Below are 17,940 nucleotides of genomic sequence, written 5' to 3'. Positions count from 1 at the left end.
GGACAGAGTGGGAGGTGGGACCACGGGGGGAGTATTTAGGTCACAAAGGTCCCTTCCCATGAGTGGAGGTACATCCCTGCAGAGGGTGCCTGGGAGTGGGTTTGCTCTCACCCTTGCTGTCCTGCCCCGGGAAGACACTGAGCCCCGCTCTGTGCCCGTCCAACTCCTCAGAATGACTGCTCAGCAAGAAGGCTTTTGCCAGGGCCTCTCTTGGTCAATGCAATTCTGCTCTTCATGACATATCCAGTCTCAGGTTTTCAATCAGAGTAGCAAAACAGGAACTGAGACACTGTATTGAATCTTTTATACAATCTATTATTTATTTAACCCAGTAATTAGTTAAGTATGCTTGTTTTTGATTTCTGAAATATGTAGCTTTGAGGATTTTTTCTAGTATAAATTCCAATCCCATGGAGTATACATGATACTTCTATTATTGTTAAGTGTTTTTTTGTTCGACAATCTTGGTAATTGAAGTACTCTATGTGCACTTGAAAGATTAAATAGAATGTCTAATTGGGAGAGAAAACTTCTTCCCCCCTCCACACACACATCATCATTTTCTTCATCCTGTTTGTTGCCTGTTCAATCTTTCTTTTCGGATCTCTGTAAGTCACTCCTGTGAGGACTTCTGGAGGAAGGACTGTGATAATGGGGGGCTGCTGAGATTCCTCATTATCTAGGGCACTGGTGGGTTTGGGGAATCTATTCCTCAATTTTCTTTCATGAATTTCAATCTTAAAAAAGTATGTGTACCCGGTCTTAGGGTATTGCATATTATGTACTCTTCTTATGGTTGTTCTTTTTGTTATTCTTCAGCAACATTAGCCATGATGACATTTACTTACCTCAAGTATATTCTGTGTGGCATTAATATTGCTGTGCCAGAATTCTCTTTGATTAGTTGCCACATATCTTTGATGGATCATAATGTATTGGGTATTATCCTGAAATATGTCATTCGGTTCACTAATTCTGTCTTTAACAATGTTTAATATGTTCTTTAAATGACTCATTTAAACTTTAATTTGAATAAATGTTTGTTATTTCCAGAAGTTGCATTTGATCCTTTTTGAGTCTGTCCCATTGTCTTTAATATATATATTTTCTTTCTTATATTTCAATACTTCCCTTTATCCCATCTCATTTAAACTGTTCTGATTTCCTTAGACCCTTTAGTTTATCAAGTTATCTCAGGTTTTGTGGATCTTATCCCTCCTATTTCGTTTCTGCTTCTTTTTAGTGTAATAGATAATGTTGTCTTGTTAGTTATGAATTCTTCTTCCCTTACTTATTTAATTATTTCTACTATGAGAGGCCTAGGTGTTTTAAATATTCCTCCAAATTGATCTCAAGTCTGTTTCTTTTCCTCATACCAAGGTGTTACTCTGTTGGGAATAATTTCTTTATTCCTGTCGTGGCTTGGGCATTTGCTGATACAAAATCAATCAAATATAAAGCAATGTGCTAGCACGAGGTTTCAAATTCATTGTAAAAACCCCCTCACCTCCATGCCCAAGTGCAGATAGCAGTAGCCTTCCCCGAATCACAGTGTGTCTTTGCCTCTTGATTGGGGCCATTTATCTTCTCATGGAGGATGTCACACTGCCGAGAAGCGGCGTTCACCCCATTTGTCAGTTACATTTTCCTGCATCATCTGAGGCTGAGATGTCCCTCTCCTTGCCCATGCCTCAACATTTCAGGGTCCACCTGAAGGATCAGAGCCTCTCTTTGCCCACTCCCGGCCTCCTCCTTAAGCCCCTGTGGGTTTCACTTTCCCATTTTGGAGTTTGCTGTCTTTTAAACACCTAGGGCTAATCCAGATTCTTAAGTTATTTGTAGGAGGATTTTCCTGCTAGCCCAGTTCTTCATTTTATTGGAATCAGAATGCTCTGCCTCCTCTGTTTTTCCTTACCCGAAAGGCCATGGAAGTAAGCATTAATTATTTCCGTGTAAGTCAGCACACTTTATTTAGTCTCATCAAAGTTCCGTTAGCTCTTTGTTTAACTTCAAACGGTCGGTGGAGTCCTTTACATGCTGTTGTTACTCTAACCGTCCGTGGGAAGGATGAACCAGCACAGTCCCGTTCTCTTGCTAGGTGCAAGCTCACTGTGCGCTTACACACCTGCCAGCAGCTCCTGCTGTTTCTCAGCCTTGTTTCTCTGCCTACATTCATTCTTCCACCAGCCCTGTCTAACTACAGCAAAACTGATGAAAATTTAAAAAATCAAATTGTTCCTCCCTGTTTAAAAACCGCACGGGTTTCTACTACCTGTAGGCCCGGTTCCTGACTGATAAGATCCATGGGGCCATCTCAGCTCCTTTCAGCTCCACCTTGGCCTTGTTTTCCATTCTCTTTTATCTCTTAACAAAGTTGGCTGGTCTTCTATTGCTCATGTCACTTTGAAACTATGCTGGAAGACAGTAGTCTTCCCTATTTCCACTTTCCTTACTGGTGCATTGTAGTTGTACACAATAGTGGGATTCACTGTCACATTCTAGTGCATACACACAATATAGCAATATAATTTGGCCAATATCACTCCCCTATACTTCGCACTCCCATTCCCTGGTCCCTTTTCCCTAGTGATTGTCCTTGTATTCTTCATGAGACCCCTACCCCTCACCTTTCTTTTCTTTTCCCCCCGCTAGCTTCCATACATGAGAGAAAACATATGAACCTTGACCTTCTGAATTTGAATTATTTCCTTAACATAGTGCTCTCAAGTTCCATCTATTTTCCTGCAAAAACATAATTTTCTTATTCTTTATGGCCAAGTAGAAATCTTTTGTGTATGTACACCAGAATTTCTTTATCCATTTATTCGTTGATGGGCACCCAAACTGGCCCTCAGTCTGGCTATTGTGAATTGAACTACTATAAACATGGGCATGCACATATCATTGTAGTAGATGACTTTAGTCCTTTAGGATAGACACCAAGGAGTGTTTTAACTGGGTCACATGGTGGTTCCATGCACAGTCTGGCAGACCCTCCATACAGATTTCTCTAATGCTTGCACTAATTTACAACCACGCCATCATTGTAAAGATACTCCTTTTTCTTCACATACTCTCCAGCATTTATTATTGTTTGCACTATTGATGACTTCCATTCTGACTGGTGCAAAATAAACTCTCAGAGTGGTTTTGATTTGCACTTCTTTAATTACTCATGATGTTGTCCTTTTTTTTTCATTTATTTCTCAACAATTTGCATTTCTTCTTTTGAGAAACATCTGTGTGATTTATTAATTGAGTCTTTTTGCTGGCCTGAGTTTTTTGTATATTCTATATATTAATCCTCTGTCAGAACAGTAGCTAGCAAAAGATTTCTATCCCAGTCTGTAGGTTTCCTCTTCACATCCCTAATTGTTTCCTTCATTTGCAGAAGCTTTTTAATTTGATGCCATCGCATATGTTAACACTTGGGATTATTTCCTGAGCTTTAGGGACCCTATTGAGAATGTCATTCCCTGTGCCTGTATGCTGGAGTGTTGACCCTACATTTGGTTCTGAGTTATACAGTTTCCAGTCTAATTTCTAGGTCTTTGACCCATATTGCTGTGATTTTTGAGAGACAGGGTAAGAGATAAGGGTTGTTATGGTTTGAATGTTTGATGTCCCCCAAATGCTCATATATAAGACAAGGCAAGAGGAATTTTAGAAGAAATGATTGGATTTATGAGTATTAACCCAATCAGTTAATTAATCGCCTAATGGGATTAACTGAGCAGAGGCAGGTGGGGTGTGGCTAGAGGAGGTGGATCAGTGGGGAAGTGCTTTTGGGGTATATCCTTTGTATCTGGGGAGTGAAGTATCTCTCTGCTCCTGAATCGTCATGTGAGTCACTTCCCTTTGCCATACTCTTCCACCATGATGTTCTGCCTCACCTCAGACCCTGAAGAATGGAGCTGGCTGTCTATGGGCTGAGACCTCTGGAACTGTGAGATTTCAAATAAACTTTTCCTCTTCTACAATGGTTCTAGTTAGGTCTTTCAATCACAGCAGCAGAAAAGCTGACTTAAACAGAAATCTAGTTCCATTCTTTTACTTATGGATATCCAGGTTTCCCAGCTCCATTTGTTAAAGAGGTAGGTTTTGGGCATCTTTATCAAGGGTCGATGCCTGTACATGGGTGTGTCTGTCTCTATTTCCTCTATTCTGCACCATTTGTCAATGTGTCTGTTTTTATGTAAGGTGGTGGTTTTCAAGGTAGGCCCCTAGAATAGTGGCATTGCTTGTGAGTTTATCAGGAGTGCAAGCTCTGGGAGCCTATCTCTTACTTAGAGTCAGAACACACAGGCAGAGCCTGGCAGCCGTCTTCCACGGACCCCCCAGGTGTTTCTGATGCATACTACATCTTGGGAGCCACCTCCACAGATGCTTGCCACATTTGGAAGACCCTCCGCCCCACCTTCAGCAAGCTAACCTGGCTAATCTGTCCCATGTGTCAGAAGTCAGATAAAAAGTCATTCTTGGTGAGCGCAAATAGCACCTTGGGTCTTACTGAGTCCACCTGCTGTAGTCTGCTGTTGTGTGTGGCACTTCCTTGGAAATTTTTGTCATCCTGTGATAGGAGGCTAAGTACTGTTTAACCTTCTGTGAGCAATGGCAGAAAAAAGTAGGGGATTTCAGTGACCTATTTGCCACGTAGGGCCAATGTGTGCCACATACCTAGGAGGAGGTAGGTACCCACCTAGGAGGTAGATGATTGTAAAGTATTTTTAAGTGAATGGAAGGAACGAACACATGGTGTAATGAGTATCTTGCTTGCAAAGATCAAAGACCCTCTCATTTCATTTCCCACGTATCATTTGCTGAAAGAATTGGTACCAAGGAAATCTGAACTGCAGATAATATTTTCCGATTTCAAGTATTTGTTGGTAAACATCAGTTTCCCGATGGGTATCTATTTATACGGTTATCTCCAACTCATTTTAAAGTCAGTGATTATTGAGTGAGACTGGTAAACAGATATGAGCTATTGAAATAATTTTCTCCATGCAGACTCAAGTTTCAGGTGTTCAGTACTCATTGAGAAAAGTCTCTCTGCAAAATGTCACTAGATATTTTCCACCGACCAGCACAGCTGTGTTTGCAGGTAGAGCTGGAAAGGACAGCTGGTGGTGGGAGTCTGAGCTGCGGGAGGTGGCTGGGCAGAAGGCTCGCAGTGGCACCTCCCTCTCTCTGGCCTACCTTCAGTGATGTCACCTGCCCTTCATGCTTGGGAAAACCATGTCGGCTCAGAGGACTCCGTTCTCATTTGTTTGCTTTTGGTTATACATTTTCTCCTGTATTAAAAATCCATTTTCTCCATTATAAAAAGAAAAATCCTCTGGTTGTTTCTGTAACTTTGCATATTTCATAGTGATTTATAACTCTTCCTTTTGAATTTTAACTGATATAATCAAACTTCCAAACATTAAATTTACTTACCTGTGTTTCCATTCAATTTGTCCTCCTATAAATCATCAGCCACCTTTGTGAAGCTTTAACCAGCTTATTTTTAATGCTTCCACCTCAAGGAGGCTTTAATATCTTGGTGTTAACATTTTCTTTGCTTAATTTGATTGGGTTTTCTTTTTCTCTTTCACTGCCATTTTCTAGCCTCAAATTTTTCACTTTGTACTTTTGCTTTCTATTCTCTTATTTTTATAGTTTGATGTCTAAATTATTAATTTAGGTTTAGGTTTAGAAAGTATATTTTTAGTTATACAGATTATTATTCAATGATTTATTGTTATTTTTATTTGTTTATTTTTGATACAAGGTATTTAACCCAGGGAAGTGCTCTGTGATGTGGAGAAATAGAAAGGAGAGCAGTACAGCTGAGGGGCCACACAAGTGAATAGGGGCAAGAGGAGCATCTGGAGGACAGAGAGGAAGTCAGTTTTAACTCTGGAATTTTAGGCAGAGCCCAAGGCACGGTGTGCCTTATAAACCACATTCACTTCTTTCCCAGATAGCTCTGGTACTTGAGTGCAGCTTGGATCAGGGAGATAAGAACAGAATAACGAGAAGGTTGTCTGCTAACAGTTGGATCATGGCTCACACAAGAGTGCTGGAACTGATAAGAAGGAGAACCTGGTAGAATCAGCAGGACTTAGCAGATTATTTTTGTGTGAGAGAAAAGTTTTAGCCTTTTTCAGAGATGGGGGCATTGGAACAAAACAAATCTGGGGCAAAGGATCGTCTATCAGTTTGGAATATGTTTAGTTTATGATAAGTATGCAACATGTTGAATTTTTAGTTAAGCAATGACATAAATATGATATGAAGAAAGGTTTAAAACAGAGATACCAATGTGGCTGCCAACTGCAGAACATTATAGTGGGAACTGTGAGAGTGGAGGAGGCTGCTGAGGCACCGTGGTCAGAGATATGCTGTCAGCGGCTGGAGAGAAAAGGAGAGACCAGAGAAGGAAATTAACAAGCCCCAGCCAAAGTGATAATTCATCAACATGTTTGTCACAGAGGCCAAAGGAAATATCGGGAAGGAGGCAGACTGGCCAAGCATGGGGGCAGTAGCTGAGGAGCCATGAGAGTTAATCTGTATTGTCAGCTTGATTGGATTAAGAGATACCTAAGATCAAGAGGCTCCTGGTTGTGTTGATGCGGGTGTTTCTAGGAATGTTGGGCATGTGGGACAGGGTACTGAGTGGGAGACACAGTCCAGTAGCTTGAGGGCCTGGAGGGAACAAAAAGCTCGAAGAAGGCAGAAGCCAGAACAGAGGTAAGCCCAGTTCTTCTTGAGAGGGTGCTTTGGTGGTTGTGATCATCCAAGGATCCAAGAACATCAGACTCCAGCTCTCTCCCTCTTCCAGAGTGGACTGTGGCCAGTGACTGCAGAGAATTTTCAGGCCTTCATCTCAGACAAGGGCTGCATCATTGGTCCTTCTCTTTCATAGACTCTGGCTTCTTGGACTGAGCAGCTACTGATTCCGGCAGCTATCCAACCTGCAGACAGCCATTGTGGGACTATCCACTTCTGATCCTGTAAGTTAATGTAATAAATATCCTTTTGATAATCATTCATTTATATACACACACATATATATATATATATATATATATATACATGCACACACATGTGTTCACATACATATGTGAATGATTATCTATCTGCATATATATCTGTGTGTGTATATATATACATACACATAAACACCCATTGATTCTGTTCCTCTAGAGAACACTGGCAGTAGAGGAACCCAGAGAGATTCCAGAATAAAAAGAAGTCCACTGCTGAAACAACATATTCATTTTTTACTGTTGCAGTTGTTGCAAAGCTGCTACTCTGAGCTGAGGAATGAATGAGAGGTGAGGGAAGAGAAAAAAGAAAGAAGAAGAACTCAGATGGAAGGTGTGGAAACCCAGGAAGATTTTCTAGTATACAGGGAGATTGGCAGCACTTTCAAATTATTTTGATACCATATCAAAATTGTTGAAATGTTGTTTCTTTGTGGTACCACATAAAGAATTGTGTGTTTACCATGCATATTCATATGCATAACCAATGGCATTTAGTAAAATCACAAGGAAAAAACAAAAGATCTTGGAGTTTCCACATTTGGGAAGATTTCCTGAGTACCACACTGGGGATTCCAGAAAATATATTGAAGGGAATGTCAGGTAAGTGGCCTCACTGAGACCCGATGTGCCCATCAGTGCCTGTCAGTGCCCAGCAAATTCCCAGTACCACAGCAACAGACATCCCTCCAGAAGAGCCAGCAGGTGAGTTCACTTCCTGTGGCTCTCCATCGCTGCTCTCTGCACTTGACCCCAGCACCCCTCTCTGTGTTACCACCTCACTAAATCTCTATGCTATATTTAGTGGACACTTGGCTCTACATAGTAAATTACAGGAAATGAATCATATGCATGTGTGTTTACGCTCACTTACCCCAAACAGTGCTTTTGCCTGTCTTTTATAAAATGATAACCGAGAAAATGTTAAATTCTGATGTCAAAACTCACCACATTCCTTGCTGTGCTTTCTTAATCCTAATATCCTCTACCTCGTCAAAATGACACTCATGACTCCAGGGACTAAGGAATCTTCAGGAAAAAAGTGTCAATCATGCCTGTTCTACTACATATTATTTATTTACAAATCAGTTTATGTTAAATTAAATGCATTAATATTCTAATCTTCTTATTAAAACCAGGTAATTAGAAGTAATTAGTATAGTTAACTTGCCTAAAATAGATGACTTAAATCTTACATATTTTCAGTTATCTTATGTACAACTCCATAGTATTTAATCATTAAGTTTTTTTTCTAAAAGAATATTTTGAAACTTCATATAAATCATAGGTTACCTTTTTTCTAAAAAAAAAAAAAAAATAGCCATCCCCTACAATTACCTCTACAAAGTATGCATGAATTAAATGCTCTCATCTGTATTTTGAAAGAGCAGTATATAATTTTGTAGTACTCATGGCAGAATAATAACAATCCCTCAGGTGTTTATGTCATAATCTTTGGGCATTGGGTATATTTAACCTTATGTAGCAAAAAGGGCTTTACAGATGTGATTAAGGATCTCGAGATCAGAAGAGAATACTGGGGTATCCAGGTGAACCAAATGTAACTACAGGGTCCTTGCAAGAAGGAGGGAGGAGGGTCAGAGAGAGAAGTCACAGGACACAGGAGTGGAGGTAGGAGGTAGAGGTATCAGGCTGGTGCTCAGCTGTCTGAGAAGAGGGAACAGAGAAGCCAAGGACAGTGTCTCTTCTAGAGGCTGCAGAGGGATCACAGCTCTGAGGACACCTGTGTGTTGACCCAGTTACCACCATCTCATATGCCTGACTTCCAGACCTAAGATCATAAGTCCGTGCTGTGTGCACGTTTGTGGGAATTTCTTAAGCAGCAACAGGAACCTACACAGTATCCTGTAATTGCTCAGAATTTAAAATTTGATTTTTCAACCACACTGTGGTTGTTTCAGTCTGTGGCTGTGGACAGTCACTTTAAGCAGGGACAAGCACTGCGGTGGAGGAAAGGAAGGAGAGCCAGGCAGCCCTGCCGTGGACGTGCAGTCACTGGAAAGCCTGTGGAGATGGACAAGCAGACAGGTCTAAATCTGTGTTCCTCTGGTGACGGGATACTTCCCCTTCTACCAGTTGCAGAGCATCCCTTAACAGCCCTGTGACAGCCTCATTCCCAGGACAGCTCAGGCGCTTACCCACATCCTCTTACAAAGTATACTCATGAAGTCACGGGAAGCAAACATTGTAAAATGAACCCAACATTCATAGGAATATTTTCACTCCCAGGAAGTTCCTGTCATCCTTGTGTGAGTCTCAAGAAGGCAGAGGCTGGGTCTTTGCTCTCTGGTGGGAGGCCATTTTTCAATCCTGACGCCACTCTGGAACAGCTCTGAACAGGTTTCCATGGTAGGCGACAGATCTGGGATGTTCCCTTTTATTTAGTAGACTGTAAGGAAAGCAATTAAAGTTTAAATCATTCCCTGACAAACCAACAAATGTTTCCACCTTCTTTTATTGGCCTGTGTTGAACGTTTGAATATACGTATTTGTTCAACAGAAATTTGCCACATAAAGATTCATTTCCATGTTAACCATAGACTCAAAATGATGATATTCTATTGTCACATTAAAATGCCCTATGAATATACATCAGAACTCATTATAGAATTCTGACATAATAAATTGAATAGATCTTATTTATCGGACTCAGTTAACACTTGGAAAATACATAAGCCAGGGCACAAGGACTGTGCATAAACTATAGGAGGAGGGGAGAGTCATTTGCAGTGACAGTCATAAAGTTGTTGGGCTCCATCATTTTTCACCAGCTGTGTGCAAATCATTATATACCAATGGCCGTGGGGAAATGATACCAACATCTGGAGTTTTCATTAAACAAATACCAACAGCTACAATTTGATTGCTCTTTCCCAAAGCAGAGATTAAGTAATAGTCCATCAGACACCTGCTGCGTGAGATTCGTCAGAGCTGCCCACCCCTCCATTGGGCACAGGTAGCACGTCTCCTGTGCATGAAGCTTGTCCTGGTCATGTAAGTATGTGCACAAGGGAGCAAACCTGGAAGCAGAAAGCAAACATACTGACCACAGGGGAGTACCTGTCTTTCCTTATTTAAATAGAAAGGTTTCTAAAAACTAAAAATATATTCATTGTATCATAACCGGGTCCCACATTTTCCTGTGAATTGTAGATACTATGTGCCATTTTATTATAGTATTAGCATGTTTTTAAAGATTATTCATACAGGACCAGACATGGGTCATAATGTTTTCCAGAGATGAAAATGGTGGGAATTCATTAAAATAAGGGTTATAAGATTTGGAGTTGGAAACTATTTGTAGAAATGTTTTCACATAATTTTAAGAGTCATATATGTCAGAAATCAGGCTATTGGACTAAATTTAAAGTGGAATTTGCCATTGCAAGGAAAATGTTATACTAAATAGAAACATGGTTTTAAAGCTGACTGTGTTGATGCCTTTCCTAAACACTAATGGTCTCCCCATATTGAAGAAAGTGCAAATATAACTCTGGTTATTCATAGGCACTGTTTGAAATAGTTTATGAAAACGTGATCCTCAAGTCTGCAGTAGGTGAATTCCTAGCCTTTACAGTGAGACCGGTAGACCAAATTTGAAGATGGGGTCAGATATCTGCATCTTGAGTTTTCTAGGTGTTTTCTATGGAAGGGAAAGTAGAAAATCACAGGTCAAAGTCACTCATGGGCGCCACTGACTTGGATTTATTCATCAAATGTTGAGTACATCCAAATTTGAAACTTCCCTAATCACTGATGTGCAGGGACTTAAATTCATACACAGGGATTCTTGCATGTGGTTTTCAAACCCACCTCATAATCAATCCCACTTACGTTTCATTTTGTTTATTATTCAGACATACCTGACTGAGTCTATCTAGTACTATTCCAAATTTAATTTTAAATAGAAAAAGGGGATAACACACAATAGTAATAACTAATTTCACCATAGTGATAACTAATTTAATTGAGATAGATTGAGAAATGATTGGAATAAAAATTGTCAAGACTAAGAAAAAGTTTCTGCTTATGTAGGGTTTTAAAGTTCTTTCTGGATTATAAGCCTGCATATTATAAGTGAAATAACTTTTAGAGGAAGCTTGAATCAATACTATTCTGACTAACATGGTCAAGTCTTGTTGTCATTTAGATGTTAAAAGAATCTTTTGACAATATTAAGTGTATCATTTTGGTGTGTTTTTGAATGGATTTAATGAATTAAACCTGGCTTAAAAACAGGAGTTAACTACTTTCACATAGCAACGGAATGTAGCCAAGAAAGTTGCTGGAAAAGCATTAGGAATTTGCAATTTTTGTGCTTTGCTTTCAATGTGTCATCCTGTCCATGTCCAAGGAAAAACAGAAAGGGAGGAAACAGCATGACTTCCAGCTGTCATTTTAATCAGAAAAGCTAATCTTGTCTTTCAAATCCAAGAGACTTGGCTTAGGGCCCACTGCCACGTGAGGCCACCTTTAATGAGAGGTAGTGACAGAGATGGGGTAGGAATGACTTCTGGGTCAGCCAATCAAAACTGAGCGTCCAGTCCAAAGGTACAGCCTAGAATATTCACAAAACCCAGATCAGTAGATGATGTTCTTTAATCAATAGACGACATTTACAGTAGCCATTCATTTATTTTGTTCATACGGATGACCAATATGTTCCTGAAACAAACCAGTTAGATTCACCCTGCTAATCTATTTAAAGGTGACTCTATTTCTATAGGCCGTTTGCCTCTGATGACTCCAATAATGGCCCTTAATACATACAATAGAGCGAACTGAAATATAGTCATTTTTCCCAGTCCCTCTCTCCAACAGGATGCACTAACATAAAACAGATGTTAACATTGCTTCCACATTTACCTAGGGAGGTGAACTGCACGGTTCTCCTCCGTGACCTGTTCCCAGGCCTCCGTGCTGTTACTAGAGGGTGCCAGCCCAGGACACCGGACAGTGTTGAGCACACTCTGGCAGCAGCAGGGAGCTGAACTCCATGAACTTTCAAGGTCTCGTCTAAGGATATTGTCAGATTTGCCTGCAGTGTACTCCCAGGACTTGCTCGTATCCACATGAGGTCAATGCTGCCTCCCTCCTATTAATTTTCCTGCCATCTGTGCTGCCAGATGTAGTGAGAACAGAGAAGGATCTCCACCCTTGGAAGAAAAGGCAACCCGCCCAACGGCTCTGCCTCTGCCTCAGAATCCATTCTTCCCTTTGTTCCCAGATATGCCTGCTCTCTTTTACCAAAAGTAAATTTCTGAACACACAATGGAGTTGAAAATAGCCTTCTTTAGTGCAGCCGTAATTTATGCCAAAAAGATAAATATTGCACATATTTCTTTACTTTTGCTATTTATGAAACATTTTGAAATTTATTTCCTAGCTATAGTACGGCTTAGTATTAGGAAGTGACTAACCCTGGATAGCTGAGATAAGGTTCAGTCAGAGAAGGAACCAAGTTGAGCAAGAGGCAAGGAAATCCAGGGACTGTGGTCATTGTGTGTGGAGGACAGAAAAGACATTCAGAAAAAATCTGCTCTACTTCCCAGAGCACATATGCAATTATCCCAGAATGCAGGAGACACCCAAATAGGAAGCTATGTCCTCATGGCATGAAAGCTGCCTCAGGCTTTCCTACTCCTGGCTCCAGGTTTCTAGGAAGATGACCTGCACGTTCATCTCCAAGACTTTCTGAGTCATTTTGTACTCTTGATATAACAGCACTGAGCCTCTTGGAATTTGGGGAATGTGTGTCCCTCAGCGTGGAGTCACTGGTTATCAACCTATGATTGCACATACGTTTCATGTTACAGGTTTAGCAAGTGAGGTCTGCAGGAGGAAGGTGATATCCTGCCACCCTCTGTCATGCAGAGCTGCACAATACTGAGCAACTGTGTATTTCTGCAAGATTATTTTCACAATTTGTTGGGTTTATTAGTAATATTTTAGTTACCTTCACACTCACCTTCGCAAGTCCTTTCAACAGAATTGAGTTTGGTGTTTACTGAGTGAATTTTCACTTCTCTTTATAGCAAATGAACACAGGCAGCTCTTCAGAATACATCTAAACTAAGGTTGGTTTTGGGGGCACTTCTGAAATCATAGGGAGCTCACTCTGGGTCAAGAACAAGAATAAATACTTGTAAAACCTGTCCAGTGGAGAGGAAACTACAAATTTATCAGGCAATCTCAAGTTCTGACCACACACTCCCATTTGATCATGAATTTCAATCACTGTTTATTCATGCTTAACAACCCCTGTGGATTTGTAACTCATGGCAATTTTAGGTTAATTTAAAAATTAATTTCCAAGTCATTGGGGAAATTGGAAACTGAGGTGTATAAATATTTGCAGGATTTGATTATCCATACTTTTTTCAAGTAAAAATGTTTTCATACCACATTAATAAGCAGAAATGGTCTCTACTTTCATGGCTCCTATAATATCTAAAATTGTGTTAATTTTTCAGTCGAAGCATGAGCCCTTTCTGCTTTTATGTCTTAGCCACTTTGTCATTCCATAAAATAAGATACCTGTCCAATCAATGTCTATGAAAGTTTGTCATAGGTACAGCCCTGTATTAGATCTGTTTACATTTTTATGTCTAACTGAGCTTTTATAATCAAGTTTGCAAAACACACTGAGAGGCAGGTGTGATAGAGACCCCCAGGGAAGTGCTCCCCAGAGAAAGGAAAATCAAAGAGGGAGGCATAGTTCACACTGCCCTCCCCAAGGAAGCTCGCCAGGGTTCTTCAGTCCTGTTTTGTCCTGAGGTTAGAAAGGTCTCACTCACCCTGGATGCCTGCTTTTCAAGATCAGTTCTGGAGTAGCAACCTATTCAGCTCCAGAGGCAGGCACACAGCGGCAGCATGGGCGGGCCCCTGAGCTGGGGCAGAGGCCTCGGGGACTCTTCTGTCCTGGACCACAATTTCTACACCCTGAAGGGAACTAAACCTGCAATTTCCTCATCTGCCTACCCAGGGGCTGTTCCTTACAGCCCAGAGCCTTCCCTTCTCTCCCCAGCAGTCTGCTAGATCAATGAGCAAAAAATGAAGGCATTGGGTTTCAGAGGTAGAGCACTTGCCTAGCACATGTGAGGCACTGGGTTCGATTCTCAGCACCGCATAAAAATCAATAAAATAAAGGTCCATTGACAACTTAAAAAAAAAAAAAATGAAGGCATTCCCTGCTGAAGGGGAACAGACTGAAGATGTTTCCTCCTCAGAAAGCTGCTAAGCATTCTAGACTGGGTAGGATCAGCACAATGAAGAAAGAAATTGAAGAAGAACTTAGAAGATAGAATGAAATCTTAGATGGAAAGAATTAATATTGTCAAAATGGCTATACTACAAAAAGAACTATATGGATTCAATGCAATATACATCAAGTACCAATGACATTCTTCACAGAACTATAAGGAAATAAAGTCCTATAATTCATTTAGAAGAATAAAAGACCCAGGGTAGCTATAACAATGATGAGCAAGAAGAATAATGTTGGAGATATCTTAATATCTGAGTTCAAATGCTCAAATTACACAGCATTTACATATATATATGTGTACACACACACACACACACACACACACACACACACACACATATATGAGAGGGTATTGATGTATTGATATTGAAACAGACATGAAAACCAATGGAATAGAATAGAGGTCACAGATAAACCCACCTAGATACAGTCATCTGATATTTCACATGGGTGCCAAAAAACATATGTTGGACAAAAGATAGCTGATTTAACAAGTAGTGCTAGGAAAACTGTATATCCATATGGAGAAGAATACAATTAAATCTCTATCTCTAACCCTGCACAAAAGTCCACCAAAAGTGGGTCAAAACCTAGGATTAGACCTGAAACTGCAACTACTAGAAGAAAATGAAGGGACAACTCTATAACATTCTGGTGTCAGCATTGAATTCCTTAACAAGAACCCTAAAGCTCACAAACTAAAACCAAGAAATAAAAAGTGGAATGACATCAAATTAAAGAGCTTCTGTGTGGCAAAGGAAATGATTAAGAGTGTGAAGAGTGAGCCTAAAGACTGGGAGACTATCTTTGCCAGCTACTCGTGACAGGAGAGTAACAGTCAGAAAATGTGAAAAACCCAAAACACTTAACACCAAAAACCAATACAATCAAATAAGGGGAGAAATAATTAAACAGACATTTCTCAAAAGAAGAAATACAAATGACCAATAAGCATATGAAAAGAATTTCAACATCCTTACCAGTCAGGAAAATGTAAATCAAAACTACACTAAGAATTCATCTTACTTCTCTTAGAATGACAATCTCAAGACTCCAAATAATAATAAATGCTGGCAAGAAACTAGTTAAAATTCTACACTTGCACATTATTGGTACAACTGCAAATTAGTACAACCACTTTGAAAAGCAATGTGGAGATTTCTTAAAAGTATAGGAATGGGACCCAGCCATATCACTTCTTAGTATCTATCCAGAAGAACTAAAATCTGCAAATGATGGTGATACATGAATACCAACGTTGACAGCATTGGAACCAAAATAGCCGTGTTATGGCACTTGCCCAAGTGCCCACCAACGGATGAATGGTAAAGAAAATGGGCTATATATCCATATACAGTGGGTTTTACTCAGCCACCGAGAAGAAGGAGATGATGATATTTGTGGGTAAACAGATGGAACTGGAGAATATCATGCTAAGTGAAATAAATCAGACTCCAGAAAGTCAAGAATGAAATGCTCTTTTCTTATACGCAGGAGCTAGACTAAAATAAGGACAAAACAAAGCAGGAAAATCCCATGGAAATAGAAAGGAGACCAGGGAGCATAGGGAAGACAGAAAAAGGGAGAAGGGATGGGAGAGAAGCTGTGGAAGGATCTTGAACGTGTCATGCTTCATACATATATGAATACACCTTACAGTGAATAATGTATATCTATAAAGTACCGATAAAAAAAAAAAGAACTAAGTAGAAAGAAGACTAGTACAGTAAAGGAAGGATGAGAGGGGAAGGAGGAGAGGAGGGAAGGAGGAAGTCCTTGGGACTGAATTAGAGCAAATTACGTTATTATGGATAACTGTAAAACAGTAGTAAAGACATTTTTAAAGTTAAACTGAGGAATTTATATTAAGTGCAGCCCAGAAAGTAAAAAAGAATCTTAGGACCCATTAGGAACTAAGGGGACAAAAATTTCCAATAGACGCCTAATAGCAATTGCAGAAGGAGCAAAAGGAAAGAATGGCAGAGAAGCTAGAATGATAAAGCTGATAATTCTCTAGAAGACACAAACAAGCAGAGCCTTTCACTGCAAGTAACTATGTGTTAACAGTGAAGATGAAAAAAGATAACATTTAGGGAGGTGGTAGTCATGCTCAAGAATATCAAGCATTAATAGGACAGTTTCAAGAATTACAAGGTACATGATGAAAATAATACTAATAGAAGCAGTAAAAATCATGCGGGCAGTACCAGCATTATTGGCAACAGTCACAGGGTGGAAGTAACCTAACTGTCCATGGATGGATGAGCGAATTAAACAAAATGTGGCATTTACATACAGTGGAATACGTTTCAGCCTTAGAAAGCAAGGAAATCCTGTTACATGCTGCAACATGAGTGGACCTCCAGGACATTATGCTAAATGAAGTAAGCCAGTCTGGAAAGACAGGCTCTGCATGATTTCATTTATGTGCGCCATCTCGAGTAATCAAATTCATAGAAATGGAAAGTAGAAAGGTGGTTTCCAAGGGGGAAGATGAACTGCAGAGTTGCTGTTCAGTGGGCATAAGATTTCAGAACTGCAAGATGAGAGAATTCTGGAGATCAGTTTAGCAATATGAATGTATTTAGGAGTACTATTTACTTACAAATGGATATATAGTAAATATTATGGTTTCCCCCCCAAATTTATAAAAACTTAAACACAGTGACTTGAAGTCGTGATATTTAAATATTTAAACATCAGATGGAAGATGGAAGAAAGTGATAGAGCAGAGAGGCACATATTGATAAAGAAATTAAAGACTGGAAAATATATCTAGTGCATTTGACATAGTAGATATATATCAAAAACATGTATCCCATATATATATATATATGTATACATAAGAATTATATATTTATTTACATATATAATTTATTTTCACATAAAAAAACAAAATTGCTTATGTAGAGAGTCACAAATGAAGCTTTAACAAGTCAAGATTTTACATTTCACTGACCATGAAGAAAGACAGATTAAAACCAACAAACCAAAACAGTAAGGGAATGAAAAAGCCTCCATAGGACTAGAAACTCAAAAGATGAATCCAAAATAAGATTTTGACAGGAGAGAAAATTTCAGTGAAAATAATGAATAATGAAATATATTGAAAGTCTATGACACATAATGATTTAAAGACCTTTCTTACTTTAAGTGCTTGCACCTGAATACAAAAACATTGAAAATAAGCATTTTGAAGAAGTTAAAAAAAATGTAATTTTAGAAGAAAATGACAATGAAAATCCCAAAGTAGCACTAAATCATAAGACAAAAAATTTCATTTTAATTTCTAACAAAAGATGTAAACTTTAGTAAGATTGAAGATAGAAGCAAGTACCTCTGCTGAAGGGCTTAAACATAATTACAAGGATTAGAAATGTTAGCAAATAATGAGATGAAAATATGATCAATTTTAACTATACATTTAAAACTCTAAGTGAAATAGTGTTAAGAAAATGTAATAGACAAAATACTTTATATGATTAATTATGTATAAGTTTCTAATCAGCTTTATTTCTCCCATTAAAAGACATCACACATTGATGGCTTATTCTCATATAAATAAAACCTACAAATAAAATTTTAAACCAATCTCCCTTATAAAAGCTTAAATAAAATATT

General features: G+C 39.2%; 1 long non-coding RNA gene across 1 annotated transcript; it reads right to left on the bottom strand.

Moving 5' to 3' along the window:
- Positions 1–9,321: 9,321 nt before the first annotated feature.
- LOC306659172 lies at positions 9,322–13,141 on the bottom strand. Its single transcript, XR_013763230.1, has 3 exons — positions 13,021–13,141; positions 9,961–10,072; positions 9,322–9,441 (listed from the first exon to the last, which is right to left on the bottom strand). It is a non-coding gene; the product is annotated as an uncharacterized lncRNA (long non-coding RNA).
- Between the last annotated feature and the right edge of the window lie 4,799 nt (positions 13,142–17,940).

Source organism: Sciurus vulgaris (genome assembly GCF_902686455.1).
Source record: "Sciurus vulgaris genome assembly, chromosome: 4".
NCBI classification, from domain to species: domain Eukaryota; kingdom Metazoa; phylum Chordata; class Mammalia; order Rodentia; family Sciuridae; genus Sciurus; species Sciurus vulgaris.
This window is presented reverse-complemented; position numbering and strand designations above follow the sequence as displayed.